This window comes from Paramisgurnus dabryanus, chromosome 6 (assembly GCF_030506205.2).
Source record: "Paramisgurnus dabryanus chromosome 6, PD_genome_1.1, whole genome shotgun sequence".
NCBI classification, from domain to species: domain Eukaryota; kingdom Metazoa; phylum Chordata; class Actinopteri; order Cypriniformes; family Cobitidae; genus Paramisgurnus; species Paramisgurnus dabryanus.
Genome location: NC_133342.1, coordinates 47,422,608 through 47,448,083, shown reverse-complemented (window position 1 = coordinate 47,448,083; position 25,476 = coordinate 47,422,608). Strand labels below are relative to the sequence as shown.

Here is a 25,476-nt window from a genome sequence, read left to right as displayed (position 1 = left end):
ATACATTTTTTCATTAACATCACTTGAGCAATGGGTGGATCTGAATGTGCCAATTTCAGACTCTCTCTACTAGAAATGTGGGGCCTCATTTACAAAATGCTGCGTAGAAAACGTCCTAAATTTGATCTTACGATCATTTCTCAAAAGCGCGCACGTGTGATTCATAAAACGAATGTACCCATAGAAAACACGAGTACGCCTCACTTTCAGGCGTGAAATTTATAAAATGTAAATGAGCTTGAAATTGGGCTCAGCTGAACAGCTGCAGAAATTTAATCGATGCCCAATTAATGCCATTGACATATAAAAGAGCGCCTGTCGATGTTTAAATCGTTTTAGAGCAGCAAAAAATGGCTTATAATTCCAAAAACCTACAGCCATCGGACAAGGAAAAGCGCGTGCGCCTGCTCAGACCCTGACGTGGCGCTAGGCACTTTTCCACGTCAAAGACAGTTTAAATAAATATGGACTTTGCCGTGGATTCTGGGGACGCACACTTTACGAACAAATCTTTGCGTACGCGCGCTTTATAACTGAGGATCCAGGTCTCTTGGATAAGCTTGTAATTAGGAAAAAAGTACAGCTGGGATTCCAAAGATGAGGACTCATGTTGAAACGACCTAATGTCTTGCCAACGTTTTCCCAGAGCCATGCAGGCTTTTAACTAAAGGACACCTAGCAGAGGACGGTTTCGATCCATCGACCTCTGGGTTATGGGCCCAGCAGGCTTCCGCTGCGCCACCCTGCTTACGGAGGGACCGGGCACGACTCCACCTACAGTCCCTAGCTGAGCAGGCCACACGGATGTAGAATGTTGGCATCATGCCAAGGATTCAGGTGTCTTGAATACACTTGTAATTAAGAAATGAGGTACAGCTGCCTTTCCAAGATGAGGACTCGTGATGAAACGGCGTAATGTTTTGTCAGCGTTTTCTGAGAGCCAGAGCCATGCAGGCTTTTAATTAAAGGACTTCTAGCAGAGGATGGTTTCGATCCATCGACCTCTGGGTTATGGGCCCAGCACGCTTCCGCTGCGCCACTCTGCTCTGACGCAACCCGGCCACCACTCAACCTACAGTCCCTAGCATAGCAGGCCACTCTGATGTAGAATGTTGGCACCATGCCAAGGATTCGGCCGTCTTAAACTTGTAATTAAGAAAAAAGTGCAGCTGCCTTTCTAATCACGGTGAAACGGCCTGCCAGCGGTTTCTCAGAGCCGCAAGCTTTTAAGAGAAGGGCTCTTAGCAGAGGATGGTTTCGATCCATCGACCTCTGGGTTATGGGCCCAGCACGCTTCCGCTGCGCCACTCTGCTGAAGCGCACCCCAGATGGGACTCGAACCCACAATCCCTGGCTTAGGAGGCCAGTGCCTTATCCATTAGGCCACTGGGGCATGCGGTCACAACCGTGGACCGTGTTCTGTTGGACCGTGTTCTGTTGGACCATCAACAAACACAGACATGCTACAATGGATTGCATTACATGTTGGGAGAACAGAGAACTGACATGACTTTGGACACAGTTCATCTGTTTTGGCCTGCACCCGACGTGTCAGAATGGTCGAGCGGTCTAAGGCGCCAGACTCAAGGATGTTCGACCTTCTCAGTTTGTGAGGTTTCTGGTCTCCCAATGGAGGCGTGGGTTCAAATCCCACTTCTGACAGAAGGTTTTTGGCGAGGCATTAAAACTATCATCGTTTCTTCTTCTGGATGCCTTGGTGCAAATCTCATTTACAACAAGTTTTCAATTAAGCGATGCCCTAAATGTAAGCACTGTCATCAATTGGAATATCGGAAAGGGACAATTTCAAACTTTCTCCTAGGAACAAATCTCATTTCCCACAACATGCTCTGAATACATTTTTTCATTAACATCACTTGAGCAATGGGTGGATCTGAATGTGCCAATTTCAGACTCTCTCTACTAGAAATGTGGGGCCTCATTTACAAAATGCTGCGTAGAAAACGTCCTAAATTTGATCTTACGATCATTTCTCAAAAGCGTGCACGTGTGATTCATAAAACGAATGTACCCATAGAAAACACGAGTACGCCTCACTTTCAGGCGTGAAATGTAGAAAACGTAAATGAGTTTGAAATTGGGCGCAGCTGAACAGCTGCAGAATTTTAATCGATGCCCAATTAATGCCATTGACATATAAAAGAGCGCCTGTCGATGTTTAAATCATTTAAGAGCAGCAAAAAATGGCTTATAATTCCAAAAACCTACAGCAATCGGACAAGGAAAAGCGCGTGCGCCTGCTCAGACCCTGACGTGGCGCTAGGCACTTTTCCACGTCAAAGACAGTTTAAATAAATATGGACTTTGCCATGGATTCTGGGGACGCACACTTTACGAACAAATCTTTGCGTACGCGCGCTTTATAACTGAGGCTCCAGGTCTCTTGGATAAGCTTGTAATTAGGAAAAAAGTACAGCTGGGATTCCAAAGATGAGGACTCATGTTGAAACGACCTAATGTCTTGCCAACGTTTTCCCAGAGCCATGCAGGCTTTTAACTAAAGGACACCTAGCAGAGGATGGTTTCGATCCATCGACCTCTGGGTTATGGGCCCAGCACGCTTCCGCTGCGCCACTCTGCTTACGGAGGGACCGGGCACGACTCCACCTACAGTCCCTAGCTGAGCAGGCCACACGGATGTAGAATGTTGTCATCATGCCAAGGATTCAGGTGTCTTGAATACACTTGTAATTAAGAAATGAGGTACAGCCGCCTTTCCAAGATGAGGACTCGTGGTGAAACGGCGTAATGTTTTGTCAGCGTTTTCTGAGAGCCAGAGCCATGCAGGCTTTTAATTTAAGGACTTCTAGCAGAGGGTGGTTTCAATCCATCGACCTCTGGGTTATGGGCCCAGCACGCTTCCGCTGCGCCACTCTGCTCTGACGCAACCCGGCCACCACTCAACCTACAGTCCCTGGCATAGCAGGCCACTCTGATGTAGAATGTTGGCACCATGCCAAGGATTCGGCCGTCTTAAACTTGTAATTAAGAAAAAAGTACAGCTGCCTTTCTAATCACGGTGAAACGGCATAACGGCCTGCCAGCGGTTTCTCAGAGCCGCAAGCTTTTAAGAAAAGGGCTCTTAGCAGAGGATGGTTTCGATCCATCGACCTCTGGGTTATGGGCCCAGCACGCTTCCGCTGCGCCACTCTGCTGAAGCGCACCCCAGATGGGACTCGAACCCACAATCCCTGGCTTAGGAGGCCAGTGCCTTATCCATTAGGCCACTGGGGCATGCGGTCACAACCGTAGACCGTGTTCTGTTGGACCGTGTTCTGTTGGACCATCAACAAACACAGAGATGCTACAATGGATTGCATTACATGTTGGGAGAACAGAGAACTGACATGACTTTGGACACAGTTCATCTGTTTTGGCCTGCACCCGAAGTGTCAGAATAGCCGAGCGGTCTAAGGCGCCAGACTCAAGGATGTTTGACCTTCTCAGTTTGTGAGGTTTCTGGTCTCCCAATGGAGGCGTGGGTTCAAATCCCACTTCTGACAGAAGGTTTTTGGCGAGGCATTAAAACTATCATCGTTTCTTCTTCTGGATGCCTTGGTGCAAATCTCATTTACAACAAGTTTTCAATTAAGCGATGCCCTAAATGTAAGCACTGTCATCAATTGGAATATCGGAAAGGGACAATTTCAAACTTTCTCCTAGGAACAAATCTCATTTCCCACAACATGCTCTGAATACATTTTTTCATTAACATCACTTGAGCAATGGGTGGATCTGAATGTGCCAATTTCAGACTCTCTCTACTAGAAATGTGGGGCCTCATTTACAAAATGCTGCGTAGAAAACGTCCTAAATTTGATCTTACGATCATTTCTCAAAAGCGCGCACGTGTGATTCATAAAACGAATGTACCCATAGAAAACACGAGTACGCCTCACTCTCAGGCGTGAAATTTATAAAATGTAAATGAGCTTGAAATTGGGCTCAGCTGAACAGCTGCAGAAATTTAATCGATGCCCAATTAATGCCATTGACATATAAAAGAGCGCCTGTCGATGTTTAAATCGTTTTAGAGCAGCAAAAAATGGCTTATAATTCCAAAAACCTACAGCAATCGGACAAGGAAAAGCGCGTGCGCCTGCTCAGACCCTGACGTGGCGCTAGGCACTTTTCCACGTCAAAGACAGTTTAAATAAATATGGACTTTGCCGTGGATTCTGGGGACGCACACTTTACGAACAAATCTTTGCGTACGCGCGCTTTATAACTGAGGTTCCAGGTCTCTTGGATAAGCTTGTAATTAGGAAAAAAGTACAGCTGGGATTCCAAAGATGAGGACTCATGTTGAAACGACCTAATGTCTTGCCAACGTTTTCCCAGAGCCATGCAGGCTTTTAACTAAAGGACACCTAGCAGAGGATGGTTTCGATCCATCGACCTCTGGGTTATGGGCCCAGCACGCTTCCGCTGCGCCACTCTGCTTACGGAGGGACCGGGCACGACTCCACCTACAGTCCCTAGCTGAGCAGGCCACACGGATGTAGAATGTTGGCATCATGCCAAGGATTCAGGTGTCTTGAATACACTTGTAATTAAGAAATGAGGTACAGCCGCCTTTCCAAGATGAGGACTCGTGGTGAAACGGCGTAATGTTTTGTCAGCGTTTTCTGAGAGCCAGAGCCATGCAGGCTTTTAATTAAAGGACTTCTAGCAGAGGATGGTTTCGATCCATCGACCTCTGGGTTATGGGCCCAGCACGCTTCCGCTGCGCCACTCTGCTCTGACGCAACCCGGCCACCACTCAACCTACAGTCCCTAGCATAGCAGGCCACTCTGATGTAGAATGTTGGCACCATGCCAAGGATTCGGCCGTCTTAAACTTGTAATTAAGAAAAAAGTACAGCTGCCTTTCTAATCACGGTGAAACGGCATAACGGCCTGCCAGCGGTTTCCAGAGCCGCAAGCTTTTAAGAAAAGGGCTCTTAGCAGAGGATGGTTTCGATCCATCGACCTCTGGGTTATGGGCCCAGCACGCTTCCGCTGCGCCACTCTGCTGAAGCGCACCCCAGATGGGACTCGAACCCACAATCCCTGGCTTAGGAGGCCAGTGCCTTATCCATTAGGCCACTGGGGCATGCGGTCACAACCGTGGACCGTGTTTCTGTTGGACCGTGTTCTGTTGGACCATCAACAAACACAGACATGCTACAATGGATTGCATTACATGTTGGGAGAACAGAGAACTGACATGACTTTGGACACAGTTCATCTGTTTTGGCCTGCACCCGACGTGTCAGAATGGCCGAGCGGTCTAAGGCGCCAGACTCAAGGATGTTTGACCTTCTCAGTTTGTGAGGTTTCTGGTCTCCCAATGGAGGCGTTGGTTCAAATCCCACTTCTGACAGAAGGTTTTTGGCGAGGCATTAAAACTATCATCGTTTCTTCTTCTGGATGCCTTGGTGCAAATCTCATTTACAACAAGTTTTCAATTAAGCGATGCCCTAAATGTAAGCACTGTCATCAATTGGAATATCGGAAAGGGACAATTTCAAACTTTCTCCTAGGAACAAATCTCATTTCCCACAACATGCTCTGAATACATTTTTTCATTAACATCACTTGAGCAATGGGTGGATCTGAATGTGCCAATTTCAGACTCTCTCTACTAGAAATGTGGGGCCTCATTTACAAAATGCTGCGTAGAAAACGTCCTAAATTTGATCTTACGATCATTTCTCAAAAGCGCGCACGTGTGATTCATAAAACGAATGTACCCATAGAAAACACGAGTACGCCTCACTTTCAGGCGTGAAATTTATAAAATGTAAATGAGCTTGAAATTGGGCTCAGCTGAACAGCTGCAGAAATTTAATCGATGCCCAATTAATGCCATTGACATATAAAAGAGCGCCTGTCGATGTTTAAATCGTTTTAGAGCAGCAAAAAATGGCTTATAATTCCAAAAACCTACAGCAATCGGACAAGGAATAGCGCGTGCGCCTGCTCAGACCCTGACGTGGCGCTAGCACTTTTCCACGTCAAAGACAGTTTAAATAAATATGGACTTTGCCGTGGATTCTGGGGACGCACACTTTACGAACAAATCTTTGCGTACGCGCGCTTTATAACTGAGGTTCCAGGTCTCTTGGATAAGCTTGTAATTAGGAAAAAAGTACAGCTGGGATTCCAAAGATGAGGACTCATGTTGAAACGACCTAATGTCTTGCCAACGTTTTCCCGGTCCGTGCAGGCTTTTAACTAAAGGACACCTAGCAGAGGATGGTTTCGATCCATCGACCTCTGGGTTATGGGCCCAGCACGCTTCCGCTGCGCCACTCTGCTTACGGAGGGACCGGGCACGACTCCACCTACAGTCCCTAGCTGAGCAGGCCACACGGATGTAGAATGTTGGCATCATGCCAAGGATTCAGGTGTCTTGAATACACTTGTAATTAAGAAATGAGGTACAGCCGCCTTTCCAAGATGAGGACTCGTGGTGAAACGGCGTAATATTTTGTCAGCGTTTTCTGAGAGCCAGAGCCATGCAGGCTTTTAATTAAAGGCCTTCTAGCAGAGGATGGTTTCGAATCCATCGACCTCTGGGTTATGGGCCCAGCACGCTTCCGCTGCGCTACTCTGCCCTGACGCAACCCGGCCACCACTCAACCTACAGTCCCTGGCATAGCAGGCCACTCTGATGTAGAATGTTGGCACCATGCCAAGGATTCGGCCGTCTTAAACTTGTAATTAAGAAAAAAGTACAGCTGCCTTTCTAATCACGGTGAAACGGCATAACGGCCTGCCAGCGGTTTCTCAGAGCCGCAAGCTTTTAAGAAAAGGGCTCTTAGCAGAGGATGGTTTCGATCCATCGACCTCTGGGTTATGGGCCCAGCACGCTTCCGCTGCGCCACTCTGCTTTGACGCAACCCGGCCACCACTCAACCTACAGTCCCTGGCATAGCAGGCCACTCTGATGTAGAATGTTGGCACCATGCCAAGGATTCGGCCGTCTTAAACTTGTAATTAAGAAAAAAGTACAGCTGCCTTTCTAATCACGGTGAAACGGCATAACGGCCTGCCAGCGGTTTCTCAGAGCCGCAAGCTTTTAAGAAAAGGGCTCTTAGCAGAGGATGGTTTCGATCCATCGACCTCTGGGTTATGGGCCCAGCACGCTTCCGCTGCGCCACTCTGCTGAAGCGCACCCCAGATGGGACTCGAACCCACAATCCCTGGCTTAGGAGGCCAGTGCCTTATCCATTAGGCCACTGGGGCATGCGGTCACAACCGTGGACCGTGTTCTGTTGGACCGTGTTCTGTTGGACCATCAACAAACACAGACATGCTACAATGGATTGCATTACATGTTGGGAGAACAGAGAACTGACATGACTTTGGACACAGTTCATCTGTTTTGGCCTGCACCCAACGTGTCAGAATGGCCGAGCGGTCTAAGGCGCCAGACTCAAGGATGTTCGACCTTCTCAGTTTGTGAGGTTTCTGGTCTCCCAATGGAGGCGTGGGTTCAAATCCCACTTCTGACAGAAGGTTTTTGGCGAGGCATTAAAACTATCATCGTTTCTTCTTCTGGATGCCTTGGTGCAAATCTCATTTACAACAAGTTTTCAATTAAGCGATGCCCTAAATGTAAGCACTGTCATCAATTGGAATATCGGAAAGGGACAATTTCAAACTTTCTCCTAGGAACAAATCTCATTTCCCACAACATGCTCTGAATACATTTTTTCATTAACATCACTTGAGCAATGGGTGGATCTGAATGTGCCAATTTCAGACTCTCTCTACTAGAAATGTGGGGCCTCATTTACAAAATGCTGCGTAGAAAACGTCCTAAATTTGATCTTACGATCATTTCTCAAAAGCGCGCACGTGTGATTCATAAAACGAATGTACCCATAGAAAACACGAGTACGCCTCACTTTCAGGCGTGAAATTTAGAAAACGTAAATGAGCTTGAAATTGGGCGCAGCTGAACAGCTGCAGAATTCTAATCGATGCCCAATTAATGCCATTGACATATAAAAGAGTGCCTGTCGATGTTTAAATCGTTTTAGAGCAGCAAAAAATGGCTTATAATTCCAAAAACCTACAGCAATCGGACAAGGAAAAGCGCGTGCGCCTGCTCAGACGCTGACGTGGCGCTAGGCACTTTTCCACGTCAAAGACAGTTTAAATAAATATGGACTTTGCCGTGGATTCTGGGGACGCACACTTTACGAACAAATCTTTGCGTACGCGCGCTTTATAACTGAGGCTCCAGGTCTCTTGGATAAGCTTGTAATTAGGAAAAAAGTACAGCTGGGATTCCAAAGATGAGGACTCATGTTGAAACGACCTAATGTCTTGCCAACGTTTTCCCAGAGCCATGCAGGCTTTTAACTAAAGGACACCTAGCAGAGGATGGTTTCGATCCATCGACCTCTGGGTTATGGGCCCAGCACGCTTCCGCTGCGCCACTCTGCTCTGACGCAACCCGGCCACCACTCAACCTACAGTCCCTAGCATAGCAGGCCACTCTGATGTAGAATGTTGGCACCATGCCAAGGATTCGGCCGTCTTAAACTTGTAATTAAGAAAAAAGTGCAGCTGCCTTTCTAATCACGGTGAAACGGCCTGCCAGCGGTTTCTCAGAGCCGCAAGCTTTTAAGAAAAGGGCTCTTAGCAGAGGATGGTTTCGATCCATCGACCTCTGGGTTATGGGCCCAGCACACTTCCGCTACGCCACTCTGCTGAAGCGCACCCCAGATGGGACTCGAACCCACAATCCCTGGCTTAGGAGGCCAGTGCCTTATCCATTAGGTCACTGGGGCATGCGGTCACAACCGTGGACCGTGTTCTGTTGGACCGTGTTCTGTTGGACCATCAACAAACACAGACATGCTACAATGGATTGCATTACATGTTGGGAGAACAGAGAACTGACATGACTTTGGACACAGTTCATCTGTTTTGGCCTGCACCCGACGTGTCAGAATGGCCGAGCGGTCTAAGGTGCCAGACTCAAGGATGTTCTACCTTCTCAGTTTGTGAGGTTTCTGGTCTCCCAATGGAGGCGTGGGTTCAAATCCCACTTCTGACAGAAGGTTTTTGGCGAGGCATTAAAACTATCATCGTTTCTTCTTCTGGATGCCTTGGTGCAAATCTCATTTACAACAAGTTTTCAATTAAGCGATGCCCTAAATGTAAGCACTGTCATCAATTGGAATATCGGAAAGGGACAATTTCAAACTTTCTCCTAGGAACAAATCTCATTTCCCACAACATACTCTGAATACATTTTTTCATTAACATCACTTGAGCAATGGGTGGATCTGAATGTGCCAATTTCAGACTCTCTCTACTAGAAATGTGGGGCCTCATTTACAAAATGCTGCGTAGAAAACGTCCTAAATTTGATCTTACGATCATTTCTCAAAAGCGTGCACGTGTGATTCATAAAACGAATGTACCCATAGAAAACACGAGTACGCCTCACTTTCAGGCGTGAAATGTAGAAAACGTAAATGAGCTTGAAATTGGGCGCAGCTGAACAGCTGCAGAATTTTAATCGATGCCCAATTAATGCCATTGACATATAAAAGAGCGCCTGTCGATGTTTAAATCATTTAAGAGCAGCAAAAAATGGCTTATAATTCCAAAAACCTACAGCAATCGGACAAGGAAAAGCGCGTGCGCCTGCTCAGACCCTGACGTGGCGCTAGGCACTTTTCCACGTCAAAGACAGTTTAAATAAATATGGACTTTGCCGTGGATTCTGGGGACGCACACTTTACGAACAAATCTTTGCGTACGCGCGCTTTATAACTGAGGCTCCAGGTCTCTTGGATAAGCTTGTAATTAGGAAAAAAGTACAGCTTGGATTCCAAAGATGAGGACTCATGTTGAAACGACCTAATGTCTTGCCAACGTTTTCCCAGAGCCATGCAGGCTTTTAACTAAAGGACACCTAGCAGAGGATGGTTTCGATCCATCGACCTCTGGGTTATGGGACCAGCACGCTTCCGCTGCGCCACTCTGCTTACGGAGGGACCGGGCACGACTCCACCTACAGTCCCTAGCTGAGCAGGCCACACGGATGTAGAATGTTGTCATCATGCCAAGGATTCAGGTGTCTTGAATACACTTGTAATTAAGAAATGAGGTACAGCCGCCTTTCCAAGATGAGGACTCGTGGTGAAACGGCGTAATGTTTTGTCAGCGTTTTCTGAGAGCCAGAGCCATGCAGGCTTTTAATTAAAGGACTTCTAGCAGAGGGTGGTTTCAATCCATCGACCTCTGGGTTATGGGCCCAGCACGCTTCCGCTGCGCCACTCTGCTCTGACGCAACCCGGCCACCACTCAACCTACAGTCCCTGGCATAGCAGGCCACTCTGATGTAGAATGTTGGCACCATGCCAAGGATTCGGCCGTCTTAAACTTGTAATTAAGAAAAAAGTACAGCTGCCTTTCTAATCACGGTGAAACGGCATAACGGCCTGCCAGCGGTTTCTCAGAGCCGCAAGCTTTTAAGAAAAGGGCTCTTAGCAGAGGATGGTTTCGATCCATCGACCTCTGGGTTATGGGCCCAGCACGCTTCTGCTGCGCCACTCTGCTGAAGCGCACCCCAGATGGGACTCGAACCCACAATCCCTGGCTTAAGAGGCCAGTGCCTTATCCATTAGGCCACTGGGGCATGCGGTCACAACCGTAGACCGTGTTCTGTTGGACCGTGTTCTGTTGGACCATCAACAAACACAGACATGCTACAATGGATTGCATTACATGTTGGGAGAACAGAGAACTGACATGACTTTGGACACAGTTCATCTGTTTTGGCCTGCACCCGAAGTGTCAGAATGGCCGAGCGGTCTAAGGCGCCAGACTCAAGGATGTTTGACCTTCTCAGTTTGTGAGGTTTCTGGTCTCCCAATGGAGGCGTGGGTTCAAATCCCACTTCTGACAGAAGGTTTTTGGCGAGGCATTAAAACTATCATCGTTTCTTCTTCTGGATGCCTTGGTGCAAATCTCATTTACAACAAGTTTTCAATTAAGCGATGCCCTAAATGTAAGCACTGTCATCAATTGGAATATCGGAAAGGGACAATTTCAAACTTTCTCCTAGGAACAAATCTCATTTCCCACAACATGCTCTGAATACATTTTTTCATTAACATCACTTGAGCAATGGGTGGATCTGAATGTGCCAATTTCAGACTCTCTCTACTAGAAATGTGGGGCCTCATTTACAAAATGCTGCGTAGAAAACGTCCTAAATTTGATCTTACGATCATTTCTCAAAAGCGCGCACGTGTGATTCATAAAACGAATGTACCCATAGAAAACACGAGTACGCCTCACTCTCAGGCGTGAAATTTTTAAAATGTAAATGAGCTTGAAATTGGGCTCAGCTGAACAGCTGCAGAAATTTAATCGATGCCCAATTAATGCCATTGACATATAAAAGAGCGCCTGTCGATGTTTAAATCGTTTTAGAGCAGCAAAAAATGGCTTATAATTCCAAAAACCTACAGCAATCGGACAAGGAAAAGCGCGTGCGCCTGCTCAGACCCTGACGTGGCGCTAGGCACTTTTCCACGTCAAAGACAGTTTAAATAAATATGGACTTTGCCGTGGATTCTGGGGACGCACACTTTACGAACAAATCTTTGCGTACGCGCGCTTTATAACTGAGGTTCCAGGTCTCTTGGATAAGCTTGTAATTAGGAAAAAAGTACAGCTGGGATTCCAAAGATGAGGACTCATGTTGAAACGACCTAATGTCTTGCCAACGTTTTCCCAGAGCCATGCAGGCTTTTAACTAAAGGACACCTAGCAGAGGATGGTTTCGATCCATCGACCTCTGGGTTATGGGCCCAGCACGCTTCCGCTGCGCCACTCTGCTTACGGAGGGACCGGGCACGACTCCACCTACAGTCCCTAGCTGAGCAGGCCACACGGATGTAGAATGTTGTCATCATGCCAAGGATTCAGGTGTCTTGAATACACTTGTAATTAAGAAATGAGGTACAGCCGCCTTTCCAAGATGAGGACTCGTGGTGAAACGGCGTAATGTTTTGTCAGGGTTTTCTGAGAGCCAGAGCCATGCAGGCTTTTAATTAAAGGACTTCTAGCAGAGGATGGTTTCGATCCATCGACCTCTGGGTTATGGGCCCAGCACGCTTCCGCTGCGCCACTCTGCTCTGACGCAACCCGGCCACCACTCAACCTACAGTCCCTAGCATAGCAGGCCACTCTGATGTAGAATGTTGGCACCATGCCAAGGATTCGGCCGTCTTAAACTTGTAATTAAGAAAAAAGTACAGCTGCCTTTCTAATCACGGTGAAACGGCATAACGGCCTGCCAGCGGTTTCTCAGAGCCGCAAGCTTTTAAGAAAAGGGCTCTTAGCAGAGGATGGTTTCGATCCATCGACCTCTGGGTTATGGGCCCAGCACGCTTCCGCTGCGCCACTCTGCTGAAGCGCACCCCAGATGGGACTCGAACCCACAATCCCTGGCTTAGGAGGCCAGTGCCTTATCCATTAGGCCACTGGGGCATGCGGTCACAACCGTGGACCGTGTTCTGTTGGACCGTGTTCTGTTGGACCATCAACAAACACAGACATGCTACAATGGATTGCATTACATGTTGGGAGAACAGAGAACTGACATGACTTTGGACACAGTTCATCTGTTTTGGCCTGCACCCGACGTGTCAGAATGGCCGAGCGGTCTAAGGCGCCAGACTCAAGGATGTTTGACCTTCTCAGTTTGTGAGGTTTCTGGTCTCCCAATGGAGGCGTGGGTTCAAATCCCACTTCTGACAGAAGGTTTTTGGCGAGGCATTAAAACTATCATCGTTTCTTCTTCTGGATGCCTTGGTGCAAATCTCATTTACAACAAGTTTTCAATTAAGCGATGCCCTAAATGTAAGCACTGTCATCAATTGGAATATCGGAAAGGGACAATTTCAAACTTTCTCCTAGGAACAAATCTCATTTCCCACAACATGCTCTGAATACATTTTTTCATTAACATCACTTGAGCAATGGGTGGATCTGAATGTGCCAATTTCAGACTCTCTCTACTAGAAATGTGGGGCCTCATTTACAAAATGCTGCGTAGAAAACGTCCTAAATTTGATCTTACGATCATTTCTCAAAAGCGCGCACGTGTGATTCATAAAACGAATGTACCCATAGAAAACACGAGTACGCCTCACTTTCAGGCGTGAAATTTAGAAAACGTAAATGAGCTTGAAATTGGGCGCAGCTGAACAGCTGCAGAATTCTAATCGATGCCCAATTAATGCCATTGACATATAAAAGAGTGCCTGTCGATGTTTAAATCGTTTTAGAGCAGCAAAAAATGGCTTATAATTCCAAAAACCTACAGCAATCGGACAAGGAAAAGCGCGTGCGCCTGCTCAGACCCTGACGTGGCGCTAGGCACTTTTCCACGTCAAAGACAGTTTAAATAAATATGGACTTTGCCGTGGATTCTGGGGACGCACACTTTACGAACAAATCTTTGCGTACGCGCGCTTTATAACTGATGCTCCAGGTCTCTTGGATAAGCTTGTAATTAGGAAAAAAGTACAGCTGGGATTCCAAAGATGAGGACTCATGTTGAAACGACCTAATGTCTTGCCAACGTTTTCCCAGAGCCATGCAGGCTTTTAACTAAAGGACACCTAGCAGAGGATGGTTTCGATCCATCGACCTCTGGGTTATGGGCCCAGCACGCTTCCGCTGCGCCACTCTGCTCTGACGCAACCCGGCCACCACTCAACCTACAGTCCCTAGCATAGCAGGCCACTCTGATGTAGAATGTTGGCACCATGCCAAGGATTCGGCCGTCTTAAACTTGTAATTAAGAAAAAAGTGCAGCTGCCTTTCTAATCACGGTGAAACGGCCTGCCAGCGGTTTCTCAGAGCCGCAAGCTTTTAAGAAAAGGGCTCTTAGCAGAGGATGGTTTCGATCCATCGACCTCTGGGTTATGGGCCCAGCACACTTCCGCTGCGCCACTCTGCTTACGGAGGGACCGGGCACGACTCCACCTACAGTCCCTAGCTGAGCAGGCCACACGGATGTAGAATGTTGGCATCATGCCAAGGATTCAGGTGTCTTGAATACACTTGTAATTAAGAAATGAGGTACAGCCGCCTTTCCAAGATGAGGACTCGTGGTGAAACGGCGTAATGTTTTGTCAGCGTTTTCTGAGAGCCAGAGCCATGCAGGCTTTTAATTAAAGGACTTCTAGCAGAGGATGGTTTCGATCCATCGACCTCTGGGTTATGGGCCCAGCACGCTTCCGCTGCGCCACTCTGCTCTGACGCAACCCGGCCACCACTCAACCTACAGTCCCTAGCATAGCAGGCCACTCTGATGTAGAACGTTGGCACCATGCCAAGGATTCGGCCGTCTTAAACTTGTAATTAAGAAAAAAGTACAGCTGCCTTTCTAATCACGGTGAAACGGCATAACGGCCTGCCAGCGGTTTCTCAGAGCCGCAAGCTTTTAAGAAAAGGGCTCTTAGCAGAGGATGGTTTCGATCCATCGACCTCTGGGTTATGGGCCCAGCACGCTTCCGCTGCGCCACTCTGCTGAAGCGCACCCCAGATGGGACTCGAACCCACAATCCCTGGCTTAGGAGGCCAGTGCCTTATCCATTAGGCCACTGGGGCATGCGGTCACAACCGTGGACCGTGTTCTGCTGGACCGTGTTCTGTTGGACCATCAACAAACACAGACATGCTACAATGGATTGCATTACATGTTGGGAGAACAGAGAACTGACATGACTTTGGACACAGTTCATCTGTTTTGGCCTGCACCCGACGTGTCAGAATGGCCGAGCGGTCTAAGGCGCCAGACTCAAGGATGTTTGACCTTCTCAGTTTGTGAGGTTTCTGGTCTCCCAATGGAGGCGTGGGTTCAAATCCCACTTCTGACAGAAGGTTTTTGGCGAGGCATTAAAACTATCATCGTTTCTTCTTCTGGATGCCTTGGTGCAAATCTCATTTACAACAAGTTTTCAATTAAGCGATGCCCTAAATGTAAGCACTGTCATCAATTGGAATATCGGAAAGGGACAATTTCAAACTTTCTCCTAGGAACAAATCTCATTTCCCACAACATGCTCTGAATACATTTTTTCATTAACATCACTTGAGCAATGGGTGGATCTGAATGTGCCAATTTCAGACTCTCTCTACTAGAAATGTGGGGCCTCATTTACAAAATGCTGCGTAGAAAACGTCCTAAATTTGATCTTACGATCATTTCTCAAAAGCGCGCACGTGTGATTCATAAAACGAATGTACCCATAGAAAACACGAGTACGCCTCACTTTCAGGCGTGAAATTTATAAAATGTAAATGAGCTTGAAATTGGGCGCAGCTGAACAGCTGCAGAAATTTAATCGATGCCCAATTAATGCCATTGACATATAAAAGAGCGCCTGTCGATGTTTAAATCGTTTTAGAGCAGCAAAAAATGGCTTATAATTCCAAAAACCTACAGCAATCGGACAAGGAAAAGCGCGTGCGCCTGCTCAGACCCTGACGTGGCGCTAGGCACTTTTCCACGTCAAAGACAGTTTAAATAAATATGGACTTTGCCGTGGATTCTGGGGACGCACACTTTACGAACAAATCTTTGCGTACGCGCGCTTTATAACTGAGGATCCAGGTCTCTTGGATAAGCTTGTAATTAGGAAAAAAGTACAGCTGGGATTCCAAAGATGAGGACTCATGTTGAAACGACCTAATGTCTTGCCAACGTTTTCCCAGAGCCATGCAGGCTTTTAACTAAAGGACACCTAGCAGAGGACGGTTTCGATCCATCGACCTCTGGGTTATGGGCCCAGCAGGCTTCCGCTGCGCCACCCTGCTTACGGAGGGACCGGGCACGACTCCACCTACAGTCCCTAGCTGAGCAGGCCACACGGATGTAGAATGTTTGCATCATGCCAAGGATTCAGGTGTCTTGAATACACTTGTAATTAAGAAATGAGGTACAGCTGCCTTTCCAAGATGAGGACTTGTGATGAAACGGCGTAATGTTTTGTCAGCGTTTTCTGAGAGCCAGAGCCATGCAGGCTTTTAATTAAAGGACTTCTAGCAGAGGATGGTTTCGATCCATCGACCTCTGGGTTATGGGCCCAGCACGCTTCCGCTGCGCCACTCTGCTCTGACGCAACCCGGCCACCACTCAACCTACAGTCCCTAGCATAGCAGGCCACTCTGATGTAGAATGTTGGCACCATGCCAAGGATTCGGCCGTCTTAAACTTGTAATTAAGAAAAAAGTGCAGCTGCCTTTCTAATCACGGTGAAACTGCCTGCCAGCGGTTTCTCAGAGCCGCAAGCTTTTAAGAGAAGGGCTCTTAGCAGAGGATGGTTTCGATCCATCGACCTCTGGGTTATGGGCCCAGCACGCTTCCGCTGCGCCACTCTGCTGAAGCGCACCCCAGATGGGACTCGAACCCACAATCCCTGGCTTAGGAGGCCAGTGCCTTATCCATTAGGCCACTGGGGCATGCGGTCACAACCGTGGACCGTGTTCTGTTGGACCGTGTTCTGTTGGACCATCAACAAACACAGACATGCTACAATGGATTGCATTACATGTTGGGAGAACAGAGAACTGACATGACTTTGGACACAGTTCATCTGTTTTGGCCTGCACCCGACGTGTCAGAATGGTCGAGCGGTCTAAGGCGCCAGACTCAAGGATGTTCGACCTTCTCAGTTTGTGAGGTTTCTGGTCTCCCAATGGAGGCGTGGGTTCAAATCCCACTTCTGACAGAAGGTTTTTGGCGAGGCATTAAAACTATCATCGTTTCTTCTTCTGGATGCCTTGGTGCAAATCTCATTTACAACAAGTTTTCAATTAAGCGATGCCCTAAATGTAAGCACTGTCATCAATTGGAATATCGGAAAGGGACAATTTCAAACTTTCTCCTAGGAACAAATCTCATTTCCCACAACATACTCTGAATACATTTTTTCATTAACATCACTTGAGCAATGGGTGGATCTGAATGTGCCAATTTCAGACTCTCTCTACTAGAAATGTGGGGCCTCATTTACAAAATGCTGCGTAGAAAACGTCCTAAATTTGATCTTACGATCATTTCTCAAAAGCGTGCACGTGTGATTCATAAAACGAATGTACCCATAGAAAACACGAGTACGCCTCACTTTCAGGCGTGAAATGTAGAAAACGTAAATGAGCTTGAAATTGGGCGCAGCTGAACAGCTGCAGAATTTTAATCGATGCCCAATTAATGCCATTGACATATAAAAGAGCGCCTGTCGATGTTTAAATCATTTAAGAGCAGCAAAAAATGGCTTATAATTCCAAAAACCTACAGCAATCGGACAAGGAAAAGCGCGTGCGCCTGCTCAGACCCTGACGTGGCGCTAGGCACTTTTCCACGTCAAAGACAGTTTAAATAAATATGGACTTTGCCGTGGATTCTGGGGACGCACACTTTACGAACAAATCTTTGCGTACGCGCGCTTTATAACTGAGGCTCCAGGTCTCTTGGATAAGCTTGTAATTAGGAAAAAAGTACAGCTTGGATTCCAAAGATGAGGACTCATGTTGAAACGACCTAATGTCTTGCCAACGTTTTCCCAGAGCCATGCAGGCTTTTAACTAAAGGACACCTAGCAGAGGATGGTTTCGATCCATCGACCTCTGGGTTATGGGCCCAGCACGCTTCCGCTGCGCCACTCTGCTTACGGAGGGACCAGGCACGACTCCACCTACAGTCCCTAGCTGAGCAGGCCACACGGATGTAGAATGTTGGCATCATGCCAAGGATTCAGGTGTCTTGAATACACTTGTAATTAAGAAATGAGGTACAGTCGCCTTTCCAAGATGAGGACTCGTGGTGAAACGGCGTAATGTTTTGTCAGCGTTTTCTGAGAGCCAGAGCCATGCAGGCTTTTAATTAAAGGACTTCTAGCAGAGGATGGTTTCGATCCATCGACCTCTGGGTTATGGGCCCAGCACGCTTCCGCTGCGCCACTCTGCTCTGACGCAACCCGGCCACCACTCAACCTACAGTCCCTAGCATAGCAGGCCACTCTGATGTAGAATGTTGGCACCATGCCAAGGATTCGGCCGTCTTAAACTTGTAATTAAGAAAAAAGTACAGCTGCCTTTCTAATCACGGTGAAACGGCATAACGGCCTGCCAGCGGTTTCCAGAGCCGCAAGCTTTTAAGAAAAGGGCTCTTAGCAGAGGATGGTTTCGATCCATCGACCTCTGGGTTATGGGCCCAGCACGCTTCCGCTGCGCCACTCTGCTGAAGCGCACCCCAGATGGGACTCGAACCCACAATCCCTGGCTTAGGAGGCCAGTGCCTTATCCATTAGGCCACTGGGGCATGCGGTCACAACCGTGGACCGTGTTTCTGTTGGACCGTGTTCTGTTGGACCATCAACAAACACAGACATGCTACAATGGATTGCATTACATGTTGGGAGAACAGAGAACTGACATGACTTTGGACACAGTTCATCTGTTTTGGCCTGCACCCGACGTGTCAGAATGGCCGAGCGGTCTAAGGCGCCACACTCAAGGATGTTTGACCTTCTCAGTTTGTGAGGTTTCTGGTCTCCCAATGGAGGCGTTGGTTCAAATCCCACTTCTGACAGAAGGTTTTTGGCGAGGCATTAAAACTATCATCGTTTCTTCTTCTGGATGCCTTGGTGCAAATCTCATTTACAACAAGTTTTCAATTAAGCGATGCCCTAAATGTAAGCACTGTCATCAATTGGAATATCGGAAAGGGACAATTTCAAACTTTCTCCTAGGAACAAATCTCATTTCCCACAACATGCTCTGAATACATTTTTTCATTAACATCACTTGAGCAATGGGTGGATCTGAATGTGCCAATTTCAGACTCTCTCTACTAGAAATGTGGGGCCTCATTTACAAAATGCTGCGTAGAAAACGTCCTAAATTTGATCTTACGATCATTTCTCAAAAGCGCGCACGTGTGATTCATAAAACGAATGTACCCATAGAAAACACGAGTACGCCTCACTTTCAGGCGTGAAATGTAGAAAACGTAAATGAGCTTGAAATTGGGCGCAGCTGAACAGCTGCAGAATTTTAATCGATGCCCAATTAATGCCATTGACATATAAAAGAGCGCCTGTCGATGTTTAAATCGTTTTAGAGCAGCAAAAAATGGCTTATAATTCCAAAAACCTACAGCAATCGGACAAGGAAAAGCGCGTGCGCCTGCTCAGACCCTGACGTGGCGCTAGGCACTTTTCCACGTCAAAGACAGTTTAAATAAATATGGACTTTGCCGTGGATTCTGGGGACGCACACTTTACGAACAAATCTTTGCGTACGCGCGCTTTATAACTGAGGCTCCAGGTCTCTTGGATAAGCTTGTAATTAGGAAAAAAGTACAGCTGGGATTCCAAAGATGAGGACTCATGTTGAAACGACCTAATGTCTTGCCAACGTTTTCCCAGAGCCATGCAGGCTTTTAACTAAAGGACACCTAGCAGAGGATGGTTTCGATCCATCGACCTTTGGGTTATGGGCCCAGCACGCTTCCGCTGCGCCACTCTGCTTACGGAGGGACCGGGCACGACTCCACCTACAGTCCCTAGCTGAGCAGGCCACACGGATGTAGAATGTTGGCATCATGCCAAGGATTCAGGTGTCTTGAATACACTTGTAATTAAGAAATGAGGTACAGCCGCCTTTCCAAGATGAGGACTCGTGGTGAAACGGCGTAATGTTTTGTCAGCGTTTTCTGAGAGCCAGAGCCATGCAGGCTTTTAATTAAAGGACTTCTAGCAGAGGGTGGTTTCAATCCATCGACCTCTGGGTTATGGGCCCAGCACGCTTCCGCTGCGCCACTCTGCTCTGACGCAACCCGGCCACCACTCAACCTACAGTCCCTGGCATAGCAGGCCACTCTGATGTAGAATGTTGGCACCATGCCAAGGATTCGGCCGTCTTAAACTTGTAATTAAGAAAAAAGTACAGCTGCCTTTCTAATCACGGTGAAACGGCATAACGGCCTGCCAGCGGTTTCTCAGAGCCGCAAGCTTTTAAGAAAAGGGCTCTTAGCAGAGGATGGTTTCGATCCATCGACCTCTGGGTTATGGGCCCAGCACGCTTCCGCTGCGCCACTCTGCTGAAGCGCACCCCAGATGGGACTCGAACCCACAATCCCTGGCTTAGGAGGCCAGTGCCTTATCCATTAGGCCACTGGGGCATGCGGTCACAACCGTGGGCCGTGTTCTGTTGGACCGTGTTCTGTTGGACCATCAACAAACACAGACATGCTACAATGGATTGCATTACATGTTGGGAGAACAGAGAACTGACATGACTTTGGACACAGTTCATCTGTTTTGGCCTGCACCCGAAGTGTCAGAATGGCCGAGCGGTCTAAGGCGCCAGACTCAAGGATGTTTGACCTTCTCAGTTTGTGAGGTTTCTGGTCTCCCAATGGAGGCGTGGGTTCAAATCCCACTTCTGACAGAAGGTTTTTGGCGAGGCATTAAAACTATCATCGTTTCTTCTTCTGGATGCCTTGGTGCAAATCTCATTTACAACAAGTTTTCAATTAAGCGATGCCCTAAATGTAAGCACTGTCATCAATTGGAATATCGGAAAGGGACAATTTCAAACTTTCTCCTAGGAACAAATCTCATTTCCCACAACATGCTCTGAATACATTTTTTCATTAACATCACTTGAGCAATGGGTGGATCTGAATGTGCCAATTTCAGACTCTCTCTACTAGAAATGTGGGGCCTCATTTACAAAATGCTGCGTAGAAAACGTCCTAAATTTGATCTTACGATCATTTCTCAAAAGCGCGCACGTGTGATTCATAAAACGAATGTACCCATAGAAAACACGAGTACGCCTCACTTTCAGGCGTGAAATTTATAAAATGTAAATGAGCTTGAAATTGGGCTCAGCTGAACAGCTGCAGAAATTTAATCGATGCCCAATTAATGCCATTGACATATAAAAGAGCGCCTGTCGATGTTTAAATCGTTTTAGAGCAGCAAAAAATGGCTTATAATTCCAAAAACCTACAGCAATCGGACAAGGAATAGCGCGTGCGCCTGCTCAGACCCTGACGTGGCGCTAGCACTTTTCCACGTCAAAGACAGTTTAAATAAATATGGACTTTGCCGTGGATTCTGGGGACGCACACTTTACGAACAAATCTTTGCGTACGCGCGCTTTATAACTGAGGTTCCAGGTCTCTTGGATAAGCTTGTAATTAGGAAAAAAGTACAGCTGGGATTCCAAAGATGAGGACTCATGTTGAAACGACCTAATGTCTTGCCAACGTTTTCCCAGAGCCATGCAGGCTTTTAACTAAAGGACACCTAGCAGAGGATGGTTTCGATCCATCGACCTCTGGGTTATGGGCCCAGCACGCTTCCGCTGCGCCACTCTGCTTACGGAGGGACCGGGCACGACTCCACCTACAGTCCCTAGCTGAGCAGGCCACACGGATGTAGAATGTTGGCATCATGCCAAGGATTCAGGTGTCTTAAATACACTTGTAATTAAGAAATGAGTTACAGCCGCCTTTCCAAGATGAGGACTCGTGGTGAAACGGCGTAATATTTTGTCAGCGTTTTCTGAGAGCCAGAGCCATGCAGGCTTTTAATTAAAGGCCTTCTAGCAGAGGATGGTTTCGATCCATCGACCTCTGGGTTATGGGCCCAGCACGCTTCCGCTGCGCTACTCTGCTCTGACGCAACCCGGCCACCACTCAACCTACAGTCCCTGGCATAGCAGGCCACTCTGATGTAGAATGTTGGCACCATGCCAAGGATTCGGCCGTCTTAAACTTGTAATTAAGAAAAAAGTACAGCTGCCTTTCTAATCACGGTGAAACGGCATAACGGCCTGCCAGCGGTTTCTCAGAGCCGCAAGCTTTTAAGAAAAGGGCTCTTAGCAGAGGATGGTTTCGATCCATCGACCTCTGGGTTATGGGCCCAGCACGCTTCCGCTGCGCCACTCTGCTTACGGAGGGACCGGGCACGACTCCACCTACAGTCCCTAGCTGAGCAGGCCACACGGATGTAGAATGTTGGCATCATGCCAAGGATTCAGGTGTCTTGAATACACTTGTAATTAAGAAATGAGGTACAGCCGCCTTTCCAAGATGAGGACTCGTGGTGAAACGGCGTAATGTTTTGTCAGCGTTTTCTGAGAGCCAGAGCCATGCAGGCTTTTAATTAAAGGATTTCTAGCAGAGGGTGGTTTCAATCCATCGACCTCTGGGTTATGGGCCCAGCACGCTTCCGCTGCGCCACTTTGCTCTGACGCAACCCGGCCACCACTCAACCTACAGTCCCTGGCATAGCAGGCCACTCTGATGTAGAATGTTGGCACCATGCCAAGGATTCGGCCGTCTTAAACTTGTAATTAAGAAAAAAGTACAGCTGCCTTTCTAATCACGGTGAAACGGCATAACGGCCTGCCAGCGGTTTCTCAGAGCCGCAAGCTTTTAAGAAAAGGGCTCTTAGCAGAGGATGGTTTCGATCCATCGACCTCTGGGTTATGGGCCCAGCACGCTTCCGCTGCGCCACTCTGCTGAAGCGCACCCCAGATGGGACTCGAACCCACAATCCCTGGCTTAGGAGGCCAGTGCCTTATCCATTAGGCCACTGGGGCATGCGGTCACAACCGTGGACCGTGTTCTGTTGGACCGTGTTCTGTTGGACCATCAACAAACACAGACATGCTACAATGGATTGCATTACATGTTGGGAGAACAGAGAACTGACATGACTTTGGACACAGTTTATCTGTTTTGGCCTGCACCCGAAGTGTCAGAATGGCCGAGCGGTCTAAGGCGCCAGACTCAAGGATGTTTGACCTTCTCAGTTTGTGAGGTTTCTGGTCTCCCAATGGAGGCGTGGGTTCAAATCCCACTTCTGACAGAAGGTTTTTGGCGAGGCATTAAAACTATCATCGTTTCTTCTTCTGGATGCCTTGGTGCAAATCTCATTTACAACAAGTTTTCAATTAAGCGATGCCCTAAATGTAAGCACTGTCATCAATTGGAATATCGGAAAGGGACAATTTCAAACTTTCTCCTAGGAACAAATCTCATTTCCCACAACATGCTCTGAATACATTTTTTCATTAACATCACTTGAGCAATGGGTGGATCTGAATGTGCCAATTTCAGACTCTCTCTACTAGAAATGTGGGGCCTCATTTACAAAATGCTGCGTAGAAAACGTCCTAAATTTGATCTTACGATCATTTCTCAAAAGCGCGCACGTGTGATTCATAAAACGAATGTACCCATAGAAAACACGAGTACGCCTCACTTTCAGGCGTGAAATTTATAAAATGTAAATGAGCTTGAAATTGGGCTCAGCTGAACAGCTGCAGAAATTTAATCGATGCCCAATTAATGCCATTGACATATAAAAGAGCGCCTGTCGATGTTTAAATCGTTTTAGAGCAGCAAAAAATGGCTTATAATTCCAAAAACCTACAGCAATCGGACAAGGAAAAGCGCGTGCGCCTGCTCAGACCCTGACGTGGCGCTAGCACTTTTCCACGTCAAAGACAGTTTAAATAAATATGGACTTTGCCGTGGATTCTGGGGACGCACACTTTACGAACAAATCTTTGCGTACGCGCGCTTTATAACTGAGGTTCCAGGTCTCTTGGATAAGCTTGTAATTAGGAAAAAAGTACAGCTGGGATTCCAAAGATGAGGACTCATGTTGAAACGACCTAATGTCTTGCCAACGTTTTCCCAGAGCCATGCAGGCTTTTAACTAAAGGACACCTAGCAGAGGATGGTTTCGATCCATCGACCTCTGGGTTATGGGCCCAGCACGCTTCCGCTGCGCCACTCTGCTTACGGAGGGACCGGGCACGACTCCACCTACAGTCCCTAGCTGAGCAGGCCACATGGATGTAGAATGTTGGCATCATGCCAAGGATTCAGGTGTCTTAAATACACTTGTAATTAAGAAATGAGGTACAGCCGCCTTTCCAAGATGAGGACTCGTGGTGAAACGGCGTAATATTTTGTCAGCGTTTTCTGAGAGCCAGAGCCATGCAGGCTTTTAATTAAAGGCCTTCTAGCAGAGGATGGTTTCGATCCATCGACCTCTGGGTTATGGGCCCAGCACGCTTCCGCTGCGCTACTCTGCTCTGACGCAACCCGGCCACCACTCAACCTACAGTCCCTGGCATAGCAGGCCACTCTGATGTAGAATGTTGGCACCATGCCAAGGATTCGGCCGTCTTAAACTTGTAATTAAGAAAAAAGTACAGCTGCCTTTCTAATCACGGTGAAACGGCATAACGGCCTGCCAGCGGTTTCTCAGAGCCGCAAGCTTTTAAGAAAAGGGCTCTTAGCAGAGGATGGTTTCGATCCATCGACCTCTGGGTTATGGGCCCAGCACGCTTCCGCTGCGCCACTCTGCTGAAGCGCACCCCAGATGGGACTCGAACCCACAATCCCTGGCTTAGGAGGCCAGTGCCTTATCCATTAGGCCACTGGGGCATGCGGTCACAACCGTGGACCGTGTTCTGTTGGACCGTGTTCTGTTGGACCATCAACAAACACAGACATGCTACAAAGGATTGCATTACATGTTGGGAGAACAGAGAACTGACATGACTTTGGACACAGTTCATCTGTTTTGGCCTGCACCCGACGTGTCAGAATGGCCGAGCGGTCTAAGGCGCCAGACTCAAGGATGTTTGACCTTCTCAGTTTGTGAGGTTTCTGGTCTCCCAATGGAGGTGTGGGTTCAAATCCCACTTCTGACAGAAGGTTTTTGGCGAGGCATTAAAACTATCATCGTTTCTTCTTCTGGATGCCTTGGTGCAAATCTCATTTACAACAAGTTTTCAATTAAGCGATGCCCTAAATGTAAGCACTGTCATCAATTGGAATATCGGAAAGGGACAATTTCAAACTTTCTCCTAGGAACAAATCTCATTTCCCACAACATGCTCTGAATACATTTTTTCATTAACATCACTTGAGCAATGGGTGGATCTGAATGTGCCAATTTCAGACTCTCTCTACTAGAAATGTGGGGCCTCATTTACAAAATGCTGCGTAGAAAACGTCCTAAATTTGATCTTACGATCATTTCTCAAAAGCGCGCACGTGTGATTCATAAAACGAATGTACCCATAGAAAACACGAGTACGCCTCACTTTCAGGCGTGAAATTTATAAAATGTAAATGAGCTTGAAATTGGGCTCAGCTGAACAGCTGCAGAAATTTAATCGATGCCCAATTAATGCCATTGACATATAAAAGAGCGCCTGTCGATGTTTAAATCGTTTTAGAGCAGCAAAAAATGGCTTATAATTCCAAAAACCTACAGCAATCGGACAAGGAATAGCGCGTGCGCCTGCTCAGACCCTGACGTGGCGCTAGCACTTTTCCACGTCAAAGACAGTTTAAATAAATATGGACTTTGCCGT

At 47.4% G+C, this 25,476-nt stretch overlaps 24 non-coding genes across 24 annotated transcripts; 12 read left to right on the top strand and 12 right to left on the bottom strand.

The window, feature by feature from the left end:
• Positions 1-1,320: 1,320 nt before the first annotated feature.
• trnar-ccu (transfer RNA arginine (anticodon CCU)) lies at positions 1,321-1,393 on the bottom strand. The gene has a single exon. It is a non-coding gene; the product is annotated as a tRNA-Arg (tRNA).
• Positions 1,394-1,550: 157 nt separating this feature from the next.
• trnal-caa (transfer RNA leucine (anticodon CAA)) lies at positions 1,551-1,662 on the top strand. The gene is made up of 2 exons: positions 1,551-1,588; positions 1,617-1,662. It is a non-coding gene; the product is annotated as a tRNA-Leu (tRNA).
• Positions 1,663-3,182: 1,520 nt separating this feature from the next.
• trnar-ccu (transfer RNA arginine (anticodon CCU)) lies at positions 3,183-3,255 on the bottom strand. The gene has a single exon. It is a non-coding gene; the product is annotated as a tRNA-Arg (tRNA).
• Positions 3,256-3,412: 157 nt separating this feature from the next.
• Positions 3,413-3,524, top strand: trnal-caa (transfer RNA leucine (anticodon CAA)). The gene is made up of 2 exons: positions 3,413-3,450; positions 3,479-3,524. It is a non-coding gene; the product is annotated as a tRNA-Leu (tRNA).
• A 1,519-nt stretch (positions 3,525-5,043) lies between these two features.
• Positions 5,044-5,116, bottom strand: trnar-ccu (transfer RNA arginine (anticodon CCU)). Its single transcript has one exon. It is a non-coding gene; the product is annotated as a tRNA-Arg (tRNA).
• A 158-nt stretch (positions 5,117-5,274) lies between these two features.
• Positions 5,275-5,386, top strand: trnal-caa (transfer RNA leucine (anticodon CAA)). Its single transcript has 2 exons — positions 5,275-5,312; positions 5,341-5,386. It is a non-coding gene; the product is annotated as a tRNA-Leu (tRNA).
• A 1,795-nt stretch (positions 5,387-7,181) lies between these two features.
• trnar-ccu (transfer RNA arginine (anticodon CCU)) lies at positions 7,182-7,254 on the bottom strand. The gene has a single exon. It is a non-coding gene; the product is annotated as a tRNA-Arg (tRNA).
• A 157-nt stretch (positions 7,255-7,411) lies between these two features.
• trnal-caa (transfer RNA leucine (anticodon CAA)) lies at positions 7,412-7,523 on the top strand. Its single transcript has 2 exons — positions 7,412-7,449; positions 7,478-7,523. It is a non-coding gene; the product is annotated as a tRNA-Leu (tRNA).
• Positions 7,524-8,737: 1,214 nt separating this feature from the next.
• On the bottom strand, positions 8,738-8,810 carry trnar-ccu (transfer RNA arginine (anticodon CCU)). Its single transcript has one exon. It is a non-coding gene; the product is annotated as a tRNA-Arg (tRNA).
• Positions 8,811-8,967: 157 nt separating this feature from the next.
• Positions 8,968-9,079, top strand: trnal-caa (transfer RNA leucine (anticodon CAA)). Its single transcript has 2 exons — positions 8,968-9,005; positions 9,034-9,079. It is a non-coding gene; the product is annotated as a tRNA-Leu (tRNA).
• Positions 9,080-10,829: 1,750 nt separating this feature from the next.
• On the top strand, positions 10,830-10,941 carry trnal-caa (transfer RNA leucine (anticodon CAA)). The gene is made up of 2 exons: positions 10,830-10,867; positions 10,896-10,941. It is a non-coding gene; the product is annotated as a tRNA-Leu (tRNA).
• Positions 10,942-12,461: 1,520 nt separating this feature from the next.
• trnar-ccu (transfer RNA arginine (anticodon CCU)) lies at positions 12,462-12,534 on the bottom strand. Its single transcript has one exon. It is a non-coding gene; the product is annotated as a tRNA-Arg (tRNA).
• Positions 12,535-12,691: 157 nt separating this feature from the next.
• On the top strand, positions 12,692-12,803 carry trnal-caa (transfer RNA leucine (anticodon CAA)). The gene is made up of 2 exons: positions 12,692-12,729; positions 12,758-12,803. It is a non-coding gene; the product is annotated as a tRNA-Leu (tRNA).
• A 1,788-nt stretch (positions 12,804-14,591) lies between these two features.
• trnar-ccu (transfer RNA arginine (anticodon CCU)) lies at positions 14,592-14,664 on the bottom strand. Its single transcript has one exon. It is a non-coding gene; the product is annotated as a tRNA-Arg (tRNA).
• Positions 14,665-14,821: 157 nt separating this feature from the next.
• On the top strand, positions 14,822-14,933 carry trnal-caa (transfer RNA leucine (anticodon CAA)). Its single transcript has 2 exons — positions 14,822-14,859; positions 14,888-14,933. It is a non-coding gene; the product is annotated as a tRNA-Leu (tRNA).
• Positions 14,934-16,445: 1,512 nt separating this feature from the next.
• On the bottom strand, positions 16,446-16,518 carry trnar-ccu (transfer RNA arginine (anticodon CCU)). The gene has a single exon. It is a non-coding gene; the product is annotated as a tRNA-Arg (tRNA).
• A 157-nt stretch (positions 16,519-16,675) lies between these two features.
• Positions 16,676-16,787, top strand: trnal-caa (transfer RNA leucine (anticodon CAA)). The gene is made up of 2 exons: positions 16,676-16,713; positions 16,742-16,787. It is a non-coding gene; the product is annotated as a tRNA-Leu (tRNA).
• Positions 16,788-18,306: 1,519 nt separating this feature from the next.
• On the bottom strand, positions 18,307-18,379 carry trnar-ccu (transfer RNA arginine (anticodon CCU)). Its single transcript has one exon. It is a non-coding gene; the product is annotated as a tRNA-Arg (tRNA).
• Positions 18,380-20,169: 1,790 nt separating this feature from the next.
• Positions 20,170-20,242, bottom strand: trnar-ccu (transfer RNA arginine (anticodon CCU)). Its single transcript has one exon. It is a non-coding gene; the product is annotated as a tRNA-Arg (tRNA).
• A 157-nt stretch (positions 20,243-20,399) lies between these two features.
• trnal-caa (transfer RNA leucine (anticodon CAA)) lies at positions 20,400-20,511 on the top strand. The gene is made up of 2 exons: positions 20,400-20,437; positions 20,466-20,511. It is a non-coding gene; the product is annotated as a tRNA-Leu (tRNA).
• A 2,093-nt stretch (positions 20,512-22,604) lies between these two features.
• Positions 22,605-22,677, bottom strand: trnar-ccu (transfer RNA arginine (anticodon CCU)). The gene has a single exon. It is a non-coding gene; the product is annotated as a tRNA-Arg (tRNA).
• Positions 22,678-22,834: 157 nt separating this feature from the next.
• Positions 22,835-22,946, top strand: trnal-caa (transfer RNA leucine (anticodon CAA)). The gene is made up of 2 exons: positions 22,835-22,872; positions 22,901-22,946. It is a non-coding gene; the product is annotated as a tRNA-Leu (tRNA).
• Positions 22,947-24,465: 1,519 nt separating this feature from the next.
• trnar-ccu (transfer RNA arginine (anticodon CCU)) lies at positions 24,466-24,538 on the bottom strand. Its single transcript has one exon. It is a non-coding gene; the product is annotated as a tRNA-Arg (tRNA).
• A 157-nt stretch (positions 24,539-24,695) lies between these two features.
• trnal-caa (transfer RNA leucine (anticodon CAA)) lies at positions 24,696-24,807 on the top strand. Its single transcript has 2 exons — positions 24,696-24,733; positions 24,762-24,807. It is a non-coding gene; the product is annotated as a tRNA-Leu (tRNA).
• The last annotated feature ends 669 nt before the right edge of the window (positions 24,808-25,476 follow it).